The sequence below is a fragment of the Coffea arabica genome, chromosome 6e, assembly GCF_036785885.1.
Source record: "Coffea arabica cultivar ET-39 chromosome 6e, Coffea Arabica ET-39 HiFi, whole genome shotgun sequence".
Classification (NCBI taxonomy): Eukaryota; Viridiplantae; Streptophyta; class Magnoliopsida; order Gentianales; family Rubiaceae; genus Coffea; species Coffea arabica.
In genome coordinates this window covers 56,828,097-56,846,506 of record NC_092321.1, presented here as the reverse complement: position 1 = coordinate 56,846,506, position 18,410 = coordinate 56,828,097, and the positions used below count along the sequence as shown (strand labels likewise).

The following is an 18,410-nucleotide window of genomic DNA, read 5'->3' as shown; positions in this document are numbered from 1 at the left end:
TTGTGATTCATTATTTGTGCATGCAATGAAATTATGCTCTTTATTGTTTTATTTTACATGAATAGCTAAATTTCTAGATCTAGGGAGTAGATAAAGTTTATGGCTACTTGATATGAATTGAATATAGTTTATGCTTACTACCTCTTGTATTAACGTGTTAATTTATGCATGCTTATTACTTGTTGTTACTTGATCATCAATAAGAGGTTTTTAGTTGTTATTGTTCAATGAAAATTGATAATAGTGATGGAACAGCATAAATGGAGTTTAAAAAGCAGACTCATGAGAATAGAGGTACACTTAAATGGACTAACTTTGCATTTCATGAAGAATAAAAGAGTAGATCTAATTATTCACCATGAAAATAGGGAAAACTAGACTATTCTAACCCGCTACATCATGAGAGTGAGTTTTGGCAAATATGGAAATGAATCTCTAGTTAAATAAGGTAGTAACAAGAGGTAAATCTATTCACTCATATTTTTTATGCCATAAGTAGACTCTATTTCCCTAAACTCAATTATTTAGTGAAATTTCTTCATTGTTTTCTTGCATGTTATTTAGTTAAAATAGCTAGTTAGTAAGTATTATTATTTCTATTGCATTTATTCGATAGATAGTTTAAATAATAGAGCAAGTAAAGGACCTAATACTTGTAATAGTTGCTCCTCGTGGGATTGACCCGATATATGCTCTAAACTACTATTTGACCTGTATACTTGTAGTCAAGCGGGTATATTTTAGATTAAACTTATACTTATGTTGAGGACTTGTCACTTATCATTTTACTTAAGAAAGTTACAACAATTATAATTAGTAAATTTAATTCAAATAGTGGTGAGTTTTTGTTAAAAAATAGCATGTTTAACAAATAAAATGGTAAATTGCTAAATTTTACAAATTTACTACTTCATTGCACAAGCTTACCAATATATTTGTGAAACTTACTTAAAGCTAGGTTAGTAAATTCTTTACAATTACAGTAAGATTTGGAAGATAAATAGAAAGTTTGTGCATTAAAAAGGTAACTTATATGGATGACTAAAACTTACTACTTTGTTGTCCAAACTCACCATTTTACTTGAAAAACTTGCATACAACTAGATCAGTAAGTTTAATGAGGTTAGGAGTAAGTTTTGTCAGATAAATGGTAAATTTGGCTAATAAAAAGGTAATTTTTGAAATTTACTTTTTTATTGCACAAACTCATTGTTTTACTTGAAAAACTTGCATGCAACTAAATTAGTAAGTTTAATCAAAATAATAGTAAGTTTTGTTAGATAAATAGTATTTTTTACTAATAAAATGTTACTTTTGAAATTTGGTACTTTGTTGGACAAACTTACTAATTTACCTCAGAAACTTACCTATTGCTAAAGCGAGTAAGTTTGACAAAAAAAATATAGTAAAATTCATTACATAAATGGTAAGATTCAATATTAAAAAAGTAAATTTGTTAAGCACTTAAAACTTACTATTTTACAAGTTAATCTTACCGATTTAGTTGGAAAAGTTATATGTATCTTTGGATGCATTATTTAATTCACAAAAAAGGGATGCAAAAAGCTGTAAACTATCACAAAAGAAAAGAAAACCGGATGTTCAGGTCAACTGCTATTATTTTATATTAAATCACTTAACAATTTCGGTACCACAGCACTATCCTTTATGCATATGTGCACCATTTAAGACTAGAAATGTGTAAGATATCTGAATAAAGACTAACATACAACTCACCATTTGATGCGAGAAGGAGGAAGCAGAAGATCAGGAGGGCAAAGAAGGTTGCGTAGCTAAAGTGAGATTTAGCCATCTACAATATCTTTATTTTTCAAAACAAATATCTTTAATTTTGTTGCAATACTTGTGAGATAACAGGTAAAGGATGATAGGTACTTATAGTAAGAGATGGTGCATTTTTTCAGAACCTGGTAGATAGTTGTGTTAAAACCTTCATGACAATGTCAAGGAGCTTGGTTAACATTATACAACAAAAACACGTATTGAAAAGCATTAACACCATTACAGGATTTGCAATTTTGAATCGAAGGACAATATTGGCTGAACCAATTTTGCAGCCTTGAGTCTATATGGAGACATTTAATCTCAATTTGTCGCTGAAAGACACTTGACCAGCTATGTGACCTTTAAATGATGAATGTAATTAAAGTTCTACTAATAACAGACAGCAACCATCTCTTGAATATGCCAAGACACATGTTTACAAAATATCTACTTGAGTAATTTCAAAAAATGACAAGATTTATCTGTCCATGAACTTAACTGGAGTATCAATCATAGTCTGGCATTAATTAAGGGTGTCTCTTTCGTTTGCTGGTAACTTGGTCATTGTCACTGGCCCCTTGTCCATCCCAACTTGGCCCATTCAACACAGATCAGCTTTACAGAGGAAGGTACGGTTTGTAGTGGGATTTAATTTCTTTTCTTGTTCAGTATAAAGACTCATTGGGATTTTGTTAATAATGTTGACTTGTGGCCACTAAAGCAACAAGTACTCTAGAAGATCCGTACAGCATACGAATAAGTCAGCAATTGTTGTTTTCTCAATACACAAACACTAGATTGAATTCTTTACAGAATTAATTTAGATTTCACGTCATTAATTTTAGTGGAGATTAATTAATTTCACAAGTGTTCTTTTCATTAATTCATAAGTCAGCTATTGTCATTTTCAGGATTTTTTTTCGTTCATTGGATAGGATATGATACCAACTTAGGTTCAAATTAGAAATTCAGCCTGGCCATAGCAATTTGAATAATTTCATAAAGTTACATATCTACACGGAATACATATATGTGGGGAATATTGAGGAGTAACACCTATTGCTTTCTATATATATAAATGTTATTAATAAGTTAGTTGGAAATCATATTGCACCAGTTTGTTTGACGAAGTTAGGAGGGAATTCCAAAGAGATTCAGTTAGATTGGCAGATTTAGCCCAGTTTGTTAAAGTATGTGCAACCTTATTTGATTCTCTATGAATCCATTGAACATCAACATGAGTTTGTTCTAAAGAAACCAATCGAACATCTTCAATGTTACCTATTGTTATGAGCTGATATTCATTTGAGATAAGCATATTTTTAGTGAGTAATTTAGAATCAAAACTTTATGGAGTCAATTAAGATGTTTCATCTTTTTTTTTTTCAGGCTAACCCCTTATGCGGGGAGGGACACCACCCCCTTGTATTATTAGAGACCATAAAGTAACAATACAAAGCCTTAATTACGAGCAAATCTAACTCGAATAACGGGAGTCTGTTACCTATTTAAACCCAAGGCCCCCCTTGCCAATCTTGGTAAATATGACTGTGATGTATACAAGACAATATCCTCTGACTGTGCCCCCACCTTGGCTAGAGCATCCACTACCTGATTTGCCCCACGATAACAATGCTCCACTATCCATTCCAACCCCTGATTTGCCTCTGCCGATAAAAGATGAAACCATCTTTTATTCCCAATATAAAAATTTTTTCCTATCGCATTTTATTGTTTTGGTATTCATTCTTCTTTTAGCCTATTATTGTTTGTTGTAAATTTTGCAAAAGTTGATCATAGAACGCAATTATAGAGAAAAAAATCAGCAATTAAAGTTAACTCCTACGTATATTCTAGATTTTTCCCTTTTTGGTTTTAAAAAAAATCTAAAATCTAGATGTAAAAGTAAATGAGAACAGCCCCTGTGACAAAGATAATATAATCTGTTAATTATAGAATAATTATACCAATTTATGGCTTTGATTAATTTTAATTTTGTATTTCTTTAGCATGTAGTCATATTTATTATTCCTTTACATTTTCACAATTTCCAGTTTAAAAAAAAACATTTACACTTGGGAACCTTTAATAGTGGTGGATTTAAAGTGGGGGCCCGTGCGCCACCAAAAAATCCTACAAACACACTTTGAAAAAATTATGAATTTTTATAATGTGTCCCACTAGTTTTAAAATTACTTGTTCCCCTACTGATATCAAACAATGCAAAAAAATAAAGTGCATGGTCTTCGGTTTTCTATTTAACTAAACGAAAGGAAGCTAAGGCAGAGTCAATGGAAACTTTTTAAAAAATAAAAAATAAAACGGAAAATAAAATAGTAAAATAATTGAGCAACTATTACTTTTATCCTCCCTCCATCCTTTTTTAGTATCATGTTTTTAGAGTCATCTTTTCAAAATCAACACAACTTCATAAGCTGTTCCATTTTACCATTTGAAAACAGTTACTTTTTTTTGCGTGCCACTCCACTCATAGAATTTAAATGTGAGGGCCATATTTAAGGTTAATCAAAAATCACCACATTCAAGCTTAATAATTACACTTTTTTCTTAAAATGGTTGGATTTTCTAAAACAAAAAAATATCAAATTATGGCACATAGGGAGTGCAAGATTTTCATGGCCAATTTTTATATTTCAATTACTGTTTAAACTTTGTTTTCATGGAGAATATTGGTTGTGGGATCGTGCTGCAGTGACAAGTCACCTCACGAAGTACTTAAATAATTCAAGTTACCAGTAGTTGTCTAAATTACCCAATTTTAGCAACAATTTTGGTCCTTTAGCATCTTTTCTAAGTCCATTAAAATAATGATTATAAATTCTGGGTAAGTTATTTAACTAAAATGGTAAGTTTGTTCACTAAACTAGTAATTTTAATCATTCATCAAATTTACCAATTTATTTGTCAAACTTACCATTTTTTAACAAAAACTTACTATTATTTCAATTAAACTTACTATTTATAATTGTTGTAACTTTCTTAAGTAAAACGGTAAGTTTATGAAATAAAGTAGTAAGTTTGAATAATTCATCAATTTACATTTTATTTGTAAAACTTACCATTTTTCAACAAAAACTTACCATTATTGGAATTAAACTTATTAACCATTTTTCAATAAGAACTAATCATTATTTGAATTAAACTTACTAAATATAATTGTTGTAACTTTCTTAAGTGAAATGGTAAGTTTGTGAAATAAAGTAGTAAGTCTGGACAATTCACTAATTTACCATTTTATTTGTAAAACTTACCATTATTTGAATTAAACGTACTAATCATAATTGTTATAACTTTCTTAAGTAAAATGATAAGTTTGTGAAATAAAGTAGTAAGTTTGAACAATTCACCAATTTAACATTTTATTTGTAAAACTTACCATTTTTCAGTAAGAACTTACCATTATTTGAATTAAACTTACTAATATTGTTGTAACTTTCTTAAGTAAAATGGTAAATTTGTGAAATAAAATAGTAAGTTTGAACAATTCACCAATTTTCCATTTTATTTGTAAAACTTACCATTATTTGAATTAAAATTACTAATTATAACTGTTATAACTTTCTTAAGTAAAATGGTAAGTTTGTGAAATAAAATAGTAAGTTTGGACAATTCACCAATATACCATTTTATTTGTAAAACTTACCATTTTTAACAAAAACTTACCATTATTTCACTTAAACTTACTAATTATAATTGTTGTAACTTTCTTAAGTAAAATGCTAAGTTTGTGAAATAATGTAGTAAGTTTGAACAATTTACCATTTTATTTGTAAAACTTACCATTGTTTAAATTAAACTTACTAATTATAAAGTAATATGTTTTGTTGGAGAAGTAGTAATGTTCGGTATTTAAGAGTAAATTTCAATCACACTTATAACTTACCAATTTTGTTACCAAAGTTACCATATTACCACCTGATGTTACTTTGAATCTTGGAAACCTAAATGAACAGTAGTGCAATTGTCACTAAAGATACCAATCTTGGATGTGGGGACCATTATTAACTGGTTGTACCAGTATTTTAATTTTTTTTTTTTAAAACAAACCTGTTTTATCAGTATTTTAATGTAAAATATTCACAAGTTATGTTAACGATTGACACTATAGCATTATCCTTGGCGGTGCTTATGACTTTCTCTTTTTTTCGTTAGACTTGTTTTTTAGTATCGCATCCAACTCTTTGGCAGATATTTTTTCGTGTTAATCGGATTCCAATTTGCTACAAAACATATTTCACCACATAAGACCGTAGAACTAGATGGCCAACAGCAAAAACGTACTGGAAAGTTCATTTGCTACTTATTTTGGACGACCAAACACATAATCCGGAGGTAATATGGGAACAAAAATTCTCTAATTAATTACCATTATAATAGATGCTTTAGGTTCTTCCCCGCTTCAATAAAAGCTAAAGTTCATTAACGCAACATGGAGAGAAGAAGCAAGATTAACTTAGTGACGCCATATGAATACAATTAATGTAGAAGAGGTAAAAATAAAAGTGATCTAATGTGGTGGTAATGTGGTAGCATTTTTCTGGTTGGCTATGGCCTTTATCTAATGCTGTTCTAGTCATAGATGAATAAATGCTTTTCGCATGTAAGCAAAGTATCAAACACTTTTGATTCATGCAGATCAGCAACTTCACTTTTTCTCTTTCTGTGTTGAAACGAAGTATTTATAAATTGAGTTCCGTAGAATAAAAGGTACCTTGTAGAGGTACTCTCTCCACTTTATTGTTATTTAATATTTTCACTATTTTGCTATTCCGAAATAGAAGTAACTATTTTGCTATCCCAAAATAAAATAGAAGTCACTATTTTGAGATTCACACATGACATCAGTTTTGTTTCAATTTTGCAATTTCAAAAACTTAGATAAATTTATCTAATGCCACCCCTTCAGAACTTAATGGACCAAGACTGGTATAGTTAAAATTTTCGTGTGGTTGTACGGATATTATACTTCTTAAATAATTTAATATACAATCATGTAATTTTGTTCAACGCGAAAAGTTTGTTCGTGTATATCAACTTGATGCATAAGTGCAATCTAACAGTATAACCACCATATAAAATCACACCTATTCCAATTCCAAACATAATAATCACATGTATTCATAACAAGTTGAATTCCCAGAAAAATGACTCTCATACTTGGATAGAGGTAGTCCATTTATATTTAAATGAATACAAGACAGATGGTAACAAACACACCTGGATAGACTGATTAAGTTATCACTGAGCAGTGATGTTTCAGTGATAACACATACAGGCATACATAATTAGCAACTGACATAGGAACAGCTACCATTGGCGGCACATATGCAATTCTAGTGAATTGTTGGCCTTTATTTCACATTACAAAGTACGGTGCAAATTGTAGCATATAGTAGGCTTTCAACATTTGTAGCGACAGTAGCAAGCATAATGACGTTGATGACCTTGGCCAGTCCACATACATGATCCGGAGTCAGCATGGTCTCGAGACTTGCAAACATTGTGGCACCCTTTATCGGCACATTTCCCTGACCAGAATTTGCTAGGCTTCTGGCAAGATTTAGCTTCAGCTATTGGCATCTCTGCATGAAACAAAGCAAGAGAAAGAGCAAATTATGTACAGTTAGTCCAGAGTTTATGATATGTATGAGGGATCTAGCCTGTCCACCTAGCGGATAAGTGTTTGTTAGTATTATAGGTTATGGCTCCTCTATGTCATTGTTTTGTGTCAATCTTTATTCCATTTTCTATTTTTGCACCACATGTAAAGTTACTTGCAACACTATACATGTATATTTGAAGTAGATTTACATGTGACGAGAAATTAGAATGTGGAAGAGAAATTCAAGAGCAGAAAACATTTATTGAAAAGCATACGTAACACAAATTAGTTCGTAAAATTTTGATTGTGAGTATACATGCACATGATACGCATGTATAACTATTGTAATTCATTGCTAGTGACAACCATATCTGTTTATTATACTCGAAATTCTCTAACTAAGAGAGAGGTAGAGACAAATAATTAAAACTTTGGGAATGTGCAAATATATGCCATTCTGTGCATGTGTTCACCATTTAAGACTAGCTACAACTTACCATTTGGTACGAGGAGGAGGAAGCAGATGAGCAGGGCAAAGAAGGTTGCGCAGCTGAATTGAGATTTAGCCATCTCCGATATCTTATGTTAGCTTTATTTGAGAGAAAACAAGTAAATGATGATACCTATTTATAGCAAGAGACTGTGAAATTTTCCAAAACCTAATCGGTAGTTGTTTTGAAACTTCTTGTCGCTGAGTTGTTAGAGAAAGGGACAAATATCAAAGAATAAAGACAAAGTCTAAGTCATAATTAGCTTGCAAAAGGAGTTTGAACAAAGTATCAACACCGTTAAGATTTGAAATTTTTAAGTCCGGCAATTTCTAACCTCTTTTAGTAGGAAAGATAATGACCATTAGCATAATGTCACAAAGTAAAGTATCAAATCATCTGGTTGCTGGATTGTCGGTTACATCATTTTCATATACAATCGATGGACGCAAAAACTCACCACGCATGCTACCTTCAAAATCTGTGCCTTGAGAAGAATAATGCTTAAATGAAAGCACATTTTGTACAAGAAAAAGTTTGGTATGATATCTGTTTCTTCCTCTTTTTCTTCTTTTTTATTTTTATTTTTGGTACATCAATTTAGAATTTAGAAGCCACAAGGCAGAAAGGACGGCAGCAATGGATACTTGAACCCCATATCCCTCATGTTTTCGATGCACATTCTTGTGCTTTATTTTCTCACAACCAAGACTAGCTAGTAAAGGAAGATTGAATATAAGATATTAGAATTTTTTTTACCAATGATCCATTTAAGTTTTCTTGAGATTTAACCATGTCCATTATTTGAATTTTACAAAGCGCGTGGAATAAAAAAAATCAAGGATGATAAGAATTTAAAGCAGGGCATATATAGTGAGCTTTTCAAGTATCTGATATACGTTGAAATTTGAATCATTCATATCCGTGGAAGATCAAACAAAAGGAAATGTACGAATAGAATAAGATGCTAGATAAGAAGTTCAGCAAACATCACTTATCCAAGGACATAATTAATAGCATTAAGACCGGTACAAAATTTGAATAGATCAAAAGACAGCTTAATTTCCTACCGTCTTAATAAGATATATTGATTTATTTGAGGATTACTATATACGTGAATACTGGAAATCTTCTAGCAAATGGGCTATACACTTTGCATAGATTACTGATCAAGTTGTATTGAGGTTGTTGATAGATCATTTTCTTCATCAATCCATGCATGAACAAACCACGTCAGCTCACCTAAGATATTTAGTAACTTGAAAAAGGTGAATTGAGTATTAGAACAAAAGTTGTGTGTATGTGCTAAATAATCAATTGGTTTGTTTAATGACATAAATATTAATGCTGCAGCATGGGACAGAGTTATCGAACATACAACTAAACTTGAAAATACAGTGGCTGATTCTTAGCATCAATTGGTCGAACTAAAGGACCACATGGGCTGAACCAATTTGGACCCTCGAGTCCTAAATAGAGACATTCAATCTCAATTGGTCACTTAAAGACGCCTAACAAAATAGTTATGATCTTTTTTTTTAGGCAAATACCCTGGACCTGTAACTGATGAAAGCACCTAAAAATTCTACTAATATGCCAAGACACATGCTTACAAGATTTCCACTTGAGTAAGTTTACTTCTATTTATGAATATCTTGAATGATTGATTTTGTTGTTAGCCTCAGATTGATCTTTTGGGAACAAGGACTTTTTTTTTTTTTTTGCACAAAAGTGAATTTCATTAACAAAATTGTTGAAAATTGTTCAGCATAATTTAATTTACATTACAGAAATTTGCACAAACGGTAGGAAAAAAATGCAAGAAATATCAGATCTAAAATGAAAAATTATGATAGATCTGAAAAATACAATAAATTTGAAAATATTTTCTAATAAGATAAATCACTACAATAGCCGTCAAATCTACTAATCAACTACTCTAAGTTTGAATAATGATGATGAGATCTGTCGATATAGATTCAAGATCCAAAAGAATTTCAGATCTGATAACCAAATTTAAAATAAATTTAGATCTAATAAGAAAATAAGAAAAAGAACTACACAAAAATATCCCCAGGAATTTTTTGGAGAAATAGAGAATCCCAACAAGATATCAATTGTGAGACTTTATTATAAAAATATGGTAAAAATAGAATACGGAAAAGAAGGCCTTTTGAGAAGAGAATAAGAAGTAGAGAGAAGTTGGAGAAGAGGAGAGGTAGAGAGAAGAATTTTGGGAACAAGTTGATCCCTCTCTTTGTTTAAGATACTATAATATTTGATGATTTGAGTTGGAGGATAATTCATCTTTGCTATCAGATGGACTATGAAAAGGGGTAGGGGCAAAATATGTGCCAAGTTAATATTTGTGGGGAACTAAACTTGGACATCCTTCGCAGTTCGCAGCATAGTATCCTAAATCACTGTCAGTGACCTGTTAAGGATTAACTCAAATTTCTGTCTAATTTCAGCTCGGAATGGTTAACATTTTTTCCATGTAATTACGTTAGCTCAATATCTTTTCCTTCTTAAAACGCCTTGTGTTTGCAAAATATGCCATTACTTGTTACTAAATATTAAATTGTGGATTTACAAGAAGGTCAATAACTGTTTCTGGACAAAGATCTTGTGAGATCTGGTTGCTTATTTCATCAATTGCTTGAAGGCTTATCACTGACGAATCTTGTTTTGACTGATTATTTGTGAGATTAGTCTACTCATTGCACTCTAAATCTTGCTTTATCATGTTAGTTTTTGCTGTTTCACACCGTCTTGCTGAAGACATTGGGCCAAGCAAAGGTTTATTTATTTTTCATTTATTATGTGCTAGAACCCATAATTTACTTAGGTTGCACTAATCCCGATTTTTGCTCATCACCTACTGTGATTATATTTTAAAGAAGTCGTGTCTTCTAGTGATATGGGAAATTTCTTGCCGACTTCCTTGGCAATTAATAAAGGGGAGTTTCTAGAGAAGATAATTCTTTTTGTGCATTTTTTTTTTAACCTGCAAAGAGAAGACCATAAGTAACTCATGGCTTTTGCTGTAAAGAAATTAAAAATTAAGTATTTATTGTTTTCTTAATCCCAAAGAAAAAGGAAAAATGAACATAGTAATTTTAGATCATCTATTTAATCTATTAATTGTCTAAATTATACGTTAAAAGGTACCTCGAGTACTAATCTTGTGTAACTTTAACCACTGGAATTGGCCTAATAGTTAGGAAAGGATTTTTGGAATCTTTCCTATTATTAGGTTCAAGATTCAAATATTATCAGATTCAAGATTCAAATATCATACCTGACAATTGTGGGTGAAAAAGGTTTGGAGAGGGATGGGAAAAAAAAATCTTATGTGACGTTGACATGTATTAGAGTTTTTGGGACTTTGAATTTTTTTAATTAGTTGATTCCGACTCTAAGAGTTTGGTTAGGTGATTATGGATTTTAGCTCTCCAATGTAAAAGAAAAGGAGAAAGGAATATATCATATAGGTCACATAACTGGTAATATTGAAAACCTAGTTTGGTAAATAATTGGAAATAGTCCTTAACCATGATATAATAACTTTTGTTTGATCCCGTTTAGATTATCTTGAGGAGACAAAGTCGCAGTCGATATAATACTAGAGGTAGCCTGCCAACTACACCTAACCTGTAGGCTAATTGGTAATAAGTTTGGATAGTTGACTAATGGTAATAAACAATATAATGTCCTTGATTTCGATCCACGCATGCATTGTACTAGCTCTGCACGGTAAAACTTTGCTTCCATAGTAATGTTCACACCACACCAATACGCAATACACGTCAGGCTGATATAATAAGCGAGAGTCAAATTATCAAGTTGCATGGAACATTTATAACAAGAAAATGACACTTTCTCCACTGGAGTTTCCCAGTGAGAGTTTCTCCTCCGCTAAGAATTTTTAGTGAGATTTTTGTTAGTTTTACATTTCTCTTATTGATCTAAATTTTTTCAGATTTGGTTATCACATTAAAATTCCTTAAGTTAATCTCACCCGATCTCACATTAACATTTGGGTTTGAATCAATTTATTAACAGATTTAGGAGAAAGTAAACAGTGCAATTGAAAGCATACATAGATGAACATAGGACTACAAGCATTTCATCTTTTAAATATTTTTTGAATTTCACAGTATAATATTCGCTTGACTCTTCAGATTTGTAGTATCTAGATTTGTTCTTCAATTCTATTGTATCTGTGTATAGTTGGTGTAATTTCTACTGTTAGTACAGATTTAATGAATGATGATATTTTATCCAAAAAAAAAAAGACACTTTCTCTAGTTTTGCTCTAAAAGCATGCCTCAAGATACTATTAGAGTAAAACTGAAATATTGTAGCTGGATGTAAATATTAGGTCACGCCTCCTTGTGTAAATGCCATTCTTGGAAACAATTTCTCATCTTTTTAATTCAAAAGCACACGGGGTAATTAGGTGTTAATCTTCAGCTTCCATATTCAAATTTTAATTGCCTCTCTGCAAGACATAATATATGCCACTGAAAAGTCATTCAGATAAAATTATTCTTCCCCAACGTTTCTTTGTCAAGTAATCTTCCTTGTAGCTTCAGCATGATTATAATAATATATCTTTGATAGTGCCATTTCTTTACAAATCGTTCCTTATTGCTCGCATGATTGTTGAAAATTTCAGAGAAAATAGCACAATAGTATGGCATGAGAAAATTTACAAGGAATGGCACAATTGTACGTATGCATATGTGAAAAACAAAAAGATGAGAGGTTTTGAAGGAGGGATAGATTAGATGATACGAAAAAAATAGTGTAAATAAAAGATTTTGGATTCGACTAAGATCTCACTCACCAAAACAAGGTAAAAAATGCATACATTAAGAAACAAAAGGATGAGAAATTTTGGTGCATTTCCTTTCTTTATTTCCTCCTTTGTAACTCGTAAGTGAAACCAAGTATGCTGTTCATTCTGAGATGGACTTGACTTCAGCCGTACCCTTTGTTATAATGTGCCAAAGGGCAAAAGCAACATTGAAACATTGGCATGCCAATTATTCTTACTTTCACATGTTTTCTAATCTGCATCAGAATATTGGATATTCATGTTCAAAATCAACCGCATATCCATACAAGTCGAAATTAACTTTTCTGTCGGTCGAATAAAATCATTGACTTTTAAACATCCTATTAAGTATATCAAAACTATATCTGGTTCAAAGCATTTTTTTAAGTTTCCTACAAAAATCTTGTTTATAATTGAACGGTAAAGACTTGTGATTGTATTAGACTGATCGACGGATCTGAAATACATTGTTGATACTGTATGGAAAGCATTTATACATTGGCACAAGTGCCATCCTATCAATGGCGGAGTCACGACCGAAAGTTAGGAGGGACGATTGCCTATTGTTAGGCAACATAAGGGCTAGATCGAGAACCAACTATATTGGTGGTAGTTGGAATTGGTCAAGGCTCAAAACAACTATCTTGATGGCATGGACAACAACAAAATGCGAAAACGCCTAATTTCTTATATAATAGGTACTATATTGCATTATTAATTGATAGTTAGCATAATGCGACTAATCTTAAGAAATGTTTTCTTGAAAAGCAAAATTAGAATTAGCATGTTCTCTTGTTTTATTAGTTAGTTAAATAACTAATATTTGTGTTTTACAAAATTATATGCATAATCAGAGTATTAAATTGCAGTATCTTTAATACCCAAATAAGTTATACAATTACGAATCATCAAAGAGTGAGTTAATAAATCAACCAAATAAAGAAGTAATAGTACAACTTAATTCAAATTTAGCAAAGTAAGAAATATTCTAAGAAATCTTTTGTAATGTAGATATATTTTAAGTGTATTTTTCTTTGTTCTTTTTTTCCCATAATTAGCTCTTTTATCTCTTCAATACAATAAATATAATTGGCTATCCCTTTAATATTAATTTTAGTCTAATGTCATATTATTTGACTTTTTATACATGTACTATCTTTTTTCATATTTTTTGGATTTTGATTCACTTGTTTCTTATTATACATGGGGCTTCGATTAATTTAAATTTTGGTAAGTACCCCCTATTATTTTGTTTGTGGGGGTGCAATACACAATATCTATAGTTTGAGAGGGTACAAACTGTTAAACTATAACTAAATAAAAATACAATTGACAATAATTGTGTAAGGTATGAAAGGAAATTTTAAAAATTTGAGGGAGCACTTATCCACCCTCAACTGTAAATAGCTCTGCCCCTGCGTCCTACTACATAGAATAAAATTTCTCACCCTACTAATAAGTACAGACCACAAGGTTATTACCAGGGGATAATTTCGGAACCTTCCTTGTAGTTTCTAAGAATTTCATGTTGCTCGTCTCCAATTTTTAAAATTGCACAAACCTCCCTGACTTGTAATGTTTAATTAAAATATTCTTAGAATAACCTAAATTACCCTTTTTAAATTCAAAAGGATAAAAGAGAAAACAAAGTTTCCTAATTCCCTCGACTTCTTGAACCATTTATGTTCCAAACAACCTACAAATCATCAAAAGACCAAACCATCCAATGTAAAAACGATTTTCAATGTTGGTTATCCAATTACAGAAGTGACCACGTAAACCCAAGCTTCATTGGTGCTCAAGCGCTTCCCCAACTAAAGCTTGCATTTTTTTCTTATGTGGGTGTGGGTGCTGCCCTTTTCTTCTATTATTAAATGGATAGTTACAGGTAGAGATTACTTGAGTTGGCTGAGATGGTAAAGATCACTGCATTGACTTTGTGTATCTTACCCTTCGTGTGATTGGCGGATTATTGTACGGCGCGCAGTTTACCCAATACTCACTCTCGAATAGTGACTGCGAATTCTCTTGTCAATAATAATAATAATAATAAAAGATCACTCCTAATTGCTAAGATTAAATCTTATAATATATTCCCGTTCAAAGGAATCCTCTAAGGATTAAAGTAAGTAGGTCGGAAGGCCCGCACTTCTGCCAATGGAGAAAACCCAAATCCCATCCTATACAATCGAGCCAATCCAGCAGGCAAAAAAACCCAACCAGGGGCAATTCTTACAGCCCAAAATTCCCAACATGGGCTCTTCACGTTGCCCCAAAACTCTCACCCTAAACAGACACTAATGTTTCAAAGAAATTCAACCTCAATGCATTCTCAAAACAAAATTTCCATCAACTACCAATCTTTACATCCCAAACCGCCTCCACCTTTCTCTACTCCATTTTGCAGATTCTTTCTAACAATTAACCTAATTCCCATTACGTCAAAAACCTCCATGTTTGTAAAGTTTTGATCAATACAGTTCTTTTGCAGAAGATAAAAATATATTGGTTTATAAGTGGATATAGCATTTTTGTGTTGGCTATATCCTTTTATCTAATAGTTTAATACTAATTTGGTCTTTCATTCACCAAATAATTAAGAAAATGATAAAAAATTGTAGTTCGCATGTAATCAAACTATCAAACAATCTTGATCGCCAACTTCAATTATCTCTTCTTTTTTTTTTTTTGAAACAAGCTATTTACTGAAGTACCCTAGAATAAAAGCTACTTCCTACACAAAATAAATAAATAAATAAATTAGTAAACTACTTTCTCTGTCCCTTTCTTTAGAGATACTCTTCCTATTCTATTATTAGTGTCACGTTTTCATTTTCTTTATATTTCAAAATAAGAGTCGCCATTTTGAAATCAATACATAACATTAGTTTCTTTCAAATTTTGACATTTAAAAAAATTTCTAAATTCCAATGCACGTATAATAGACAATTATTTTGATTGCAAGAGCTACATAAGTAAATTTAATTAATGCCACCTTATTCAAACATAATGGTCACATGTCTTTCCGAAAAAAGGTTGAAATCCAAGAAAAACAACACCAATATTCAATTTAATAAGTGGTTAGTAGACAAATGGTCACAGACACACGTGAAAAGAATAATAAGTTATCACTTAGCGATGATAACCAGACGAGCACTGCATCATTATTATCAAACTAATACAATTGTTAGCGGCATATCTCCAATTCCACTAAATTGGCAGCCATTATTCCATTGCAACGTACAGTTCAAATTGTAAAAAACAGTAGGAATTGTTCATTCGGCGTCTGAAACGACAGTAGAATTGATTTGACGGCCAAATTTGACGCAATCACTAGAGACAGCCCCCACTCGGAACCTGCATCGCCTATTGCATTTTATGGGAAAACATTTCCCAGACCATGTCCTTCTCACCCTCGGGCAAACTGTAACTTCCGTCATTCGCATCTCAGCATGAAACAAATCCAGAGATGATTATTTGGATCAAAGTGAGAATGTGCGCGAGTTGGTCTAATGTTTTTAGCACGAGGGATTAGGCTGTCTACCTAAAGGATAATTGTTCGCTCATATTATAAGTTTTGGTTTCCTCTGTCTCATTTTTTTCACCAATCTCTCACATTTGTACTTTTTATGGCATGTGAATTTTCACTTGCAACACTATATGTATATATTTTTCAAACATACTAACAAGAGGCGACAAATTAAAAAGTGAAATAGAATATCTGTAACTTTAGCTGTGTTACAAGGCTGCACATTGAGCAGCCATATATTATGTATTAAGAAGCGAATGGAGCATACTTTCATAAGAATCATGATTGAGAATGTACATTCACGTGATACATATGTATAACTATTCTAATTCATTACTAGTGACATCCACTTTTTTCCTTGACACTCGACATTCTCTCACTAAGAGGGGCAGAGACAGAAAAGTATACAAACATTTTCCTTGACACTCGACATTCTCTCACTAAGAGAGGGGCAGAGACAGAAAAGTATACAAACATACACCATTCTATGCATATGTGCACCATTTAAGACTAGAAAAGTGTAAGATATCTGAATAAAGACTAACATACAACTCACCATTTGATGCGAGAAGGAGGAAGCAGAAGATCAGGAGGGAAAAGAAGGTTGCGTAGCTAAAATGAGATTTAGCCATCTATAATATCTTTATTTTTCAAAACAAATATCTTTAATTTTGTTGCAATACTCGTGAGAAAACAGGTTTACGAAAATGAATTATTAGACTTCTGAATTTATGTTAAAAAGACAACTAAACAAAAAAGAAAAGAATAAAAAGATATGAAACTGAAGCACAAGTAGTCAAACTTTCACCCGACTTTTTGTTTTATTTAAAAAGATCTTTTTTGCCAATTAAAAAATTATTTCCTTATCAAAAAATTTCCAAAACTAAAGATATCACCTCTTAAATACTAAAATTCATCAATTATACTAATCTTATGCACATTAGCTAGTGCCCATTAGGCATACGTTAGTCAAACCACAAATATTATTCTCAGTAATAGATGTTAAACTAACTATGGACATTTGAATGTACTACGCAGCGGAAATTTAAATGTACTTACCTCTAACCATTGTTGTCAAGCACAAGTTGATCTCTTCTTGTATCTTTGACTCCTTCTTATCTACTCTAACAATACAAAATATGTAGAAGAAGGAAAAGTAGAAAGAGAATTTAGAGTAAGGATCTTCTAGCCTATGCCTAACCCAAAAGTGCACAATTGATCGAATACCACAGGCTATTTATAGGCTAGGCTAGGGACCCTTACTAGCAAATTCAAAAATCCCTAGGGTTTCCTTCCATCAAGGAAATCTTGCCAGAAATAATATTTTCTGACTAATTGATTGATTTGATTGATTAACTGATTGAATAAGACATCAATTAATAGTAGATATCAATCAATCATAGATAAATAGAAGATACTAATTAATTATTGACAAAATGTCAATCAATTAATCAGGATGTCAATCAATCATTCTATAATGGGAGATGCTAATTAATTATTGACAAAATGTCAATCAATTAATTATGATATCAATCACTTTAGAATCAATCATGTGGGTCGTAATTGCCTCAAAAGAGACAAGTCTTACATTCTCCCACTTGACCGACATGAAATAGTCAGATAACTTATGAGTGACTAACTACCTAAAAAATGGCCATAAACCTTGTTTGTCACTCACCAAATATAGTAGTTATGTAACAGTTGCTTAATTAGAAAATAATAATACACGAATCATGGCGGTTATGCTCTCATGGCAAACACTTCCTTCCATGTATCACAATGTATTATACTTCCTAATCAAGTGCTTTAAAAGAACTTTATGAATAACTTCATATAAGTTATTCAGGATCCAACTTTATGGATCACATGATCCTTACTTTATACATGAACAACAATGTGCACAAAATCATGTAAATATAAATATATCGAGTGTCTAGGCAATAACAATAGTTTGAGAATAAAAGCAAAATACGAAATGAACTATTGAGTTCCATGTGAGTTATTTGACCATTAACAACTCAGCCGGCAATCTTTAGTTATTTGATCAACAATAATAACTCCTTACTGTATACTCTATAGCTACTTTTTACTTTTCAAATAACTATTGAATACTTTATGTCGACTTGCCTATTTTGACTCCCA

The 18,410-nt window shown here is 31.5% G+C and overlaps 1 long non-coding RNA gene across 1 annotated transcript; it reads right to left on the bottom strand.

The window, feature by feature from the left end:
* Positions 1–6,939: 6,939 nt before the first annotated feature.
* LOC140009673 (uncharacterized) lies at positions 6,940–8,045 on the bottom strand. Its single transcript, XR_011817185.1, has 2 exons — positions 7,906–8,045; positions 6,940–7,388 (listed from the first exon to the last, which is right to left on the bottom strand). It is a non-coding gene; the product is annotated as an uncharacterized lncRNA (long non-coding RNA).
* Positions 8,046–18,410: the final 10,365 nt, after the last annotated feature.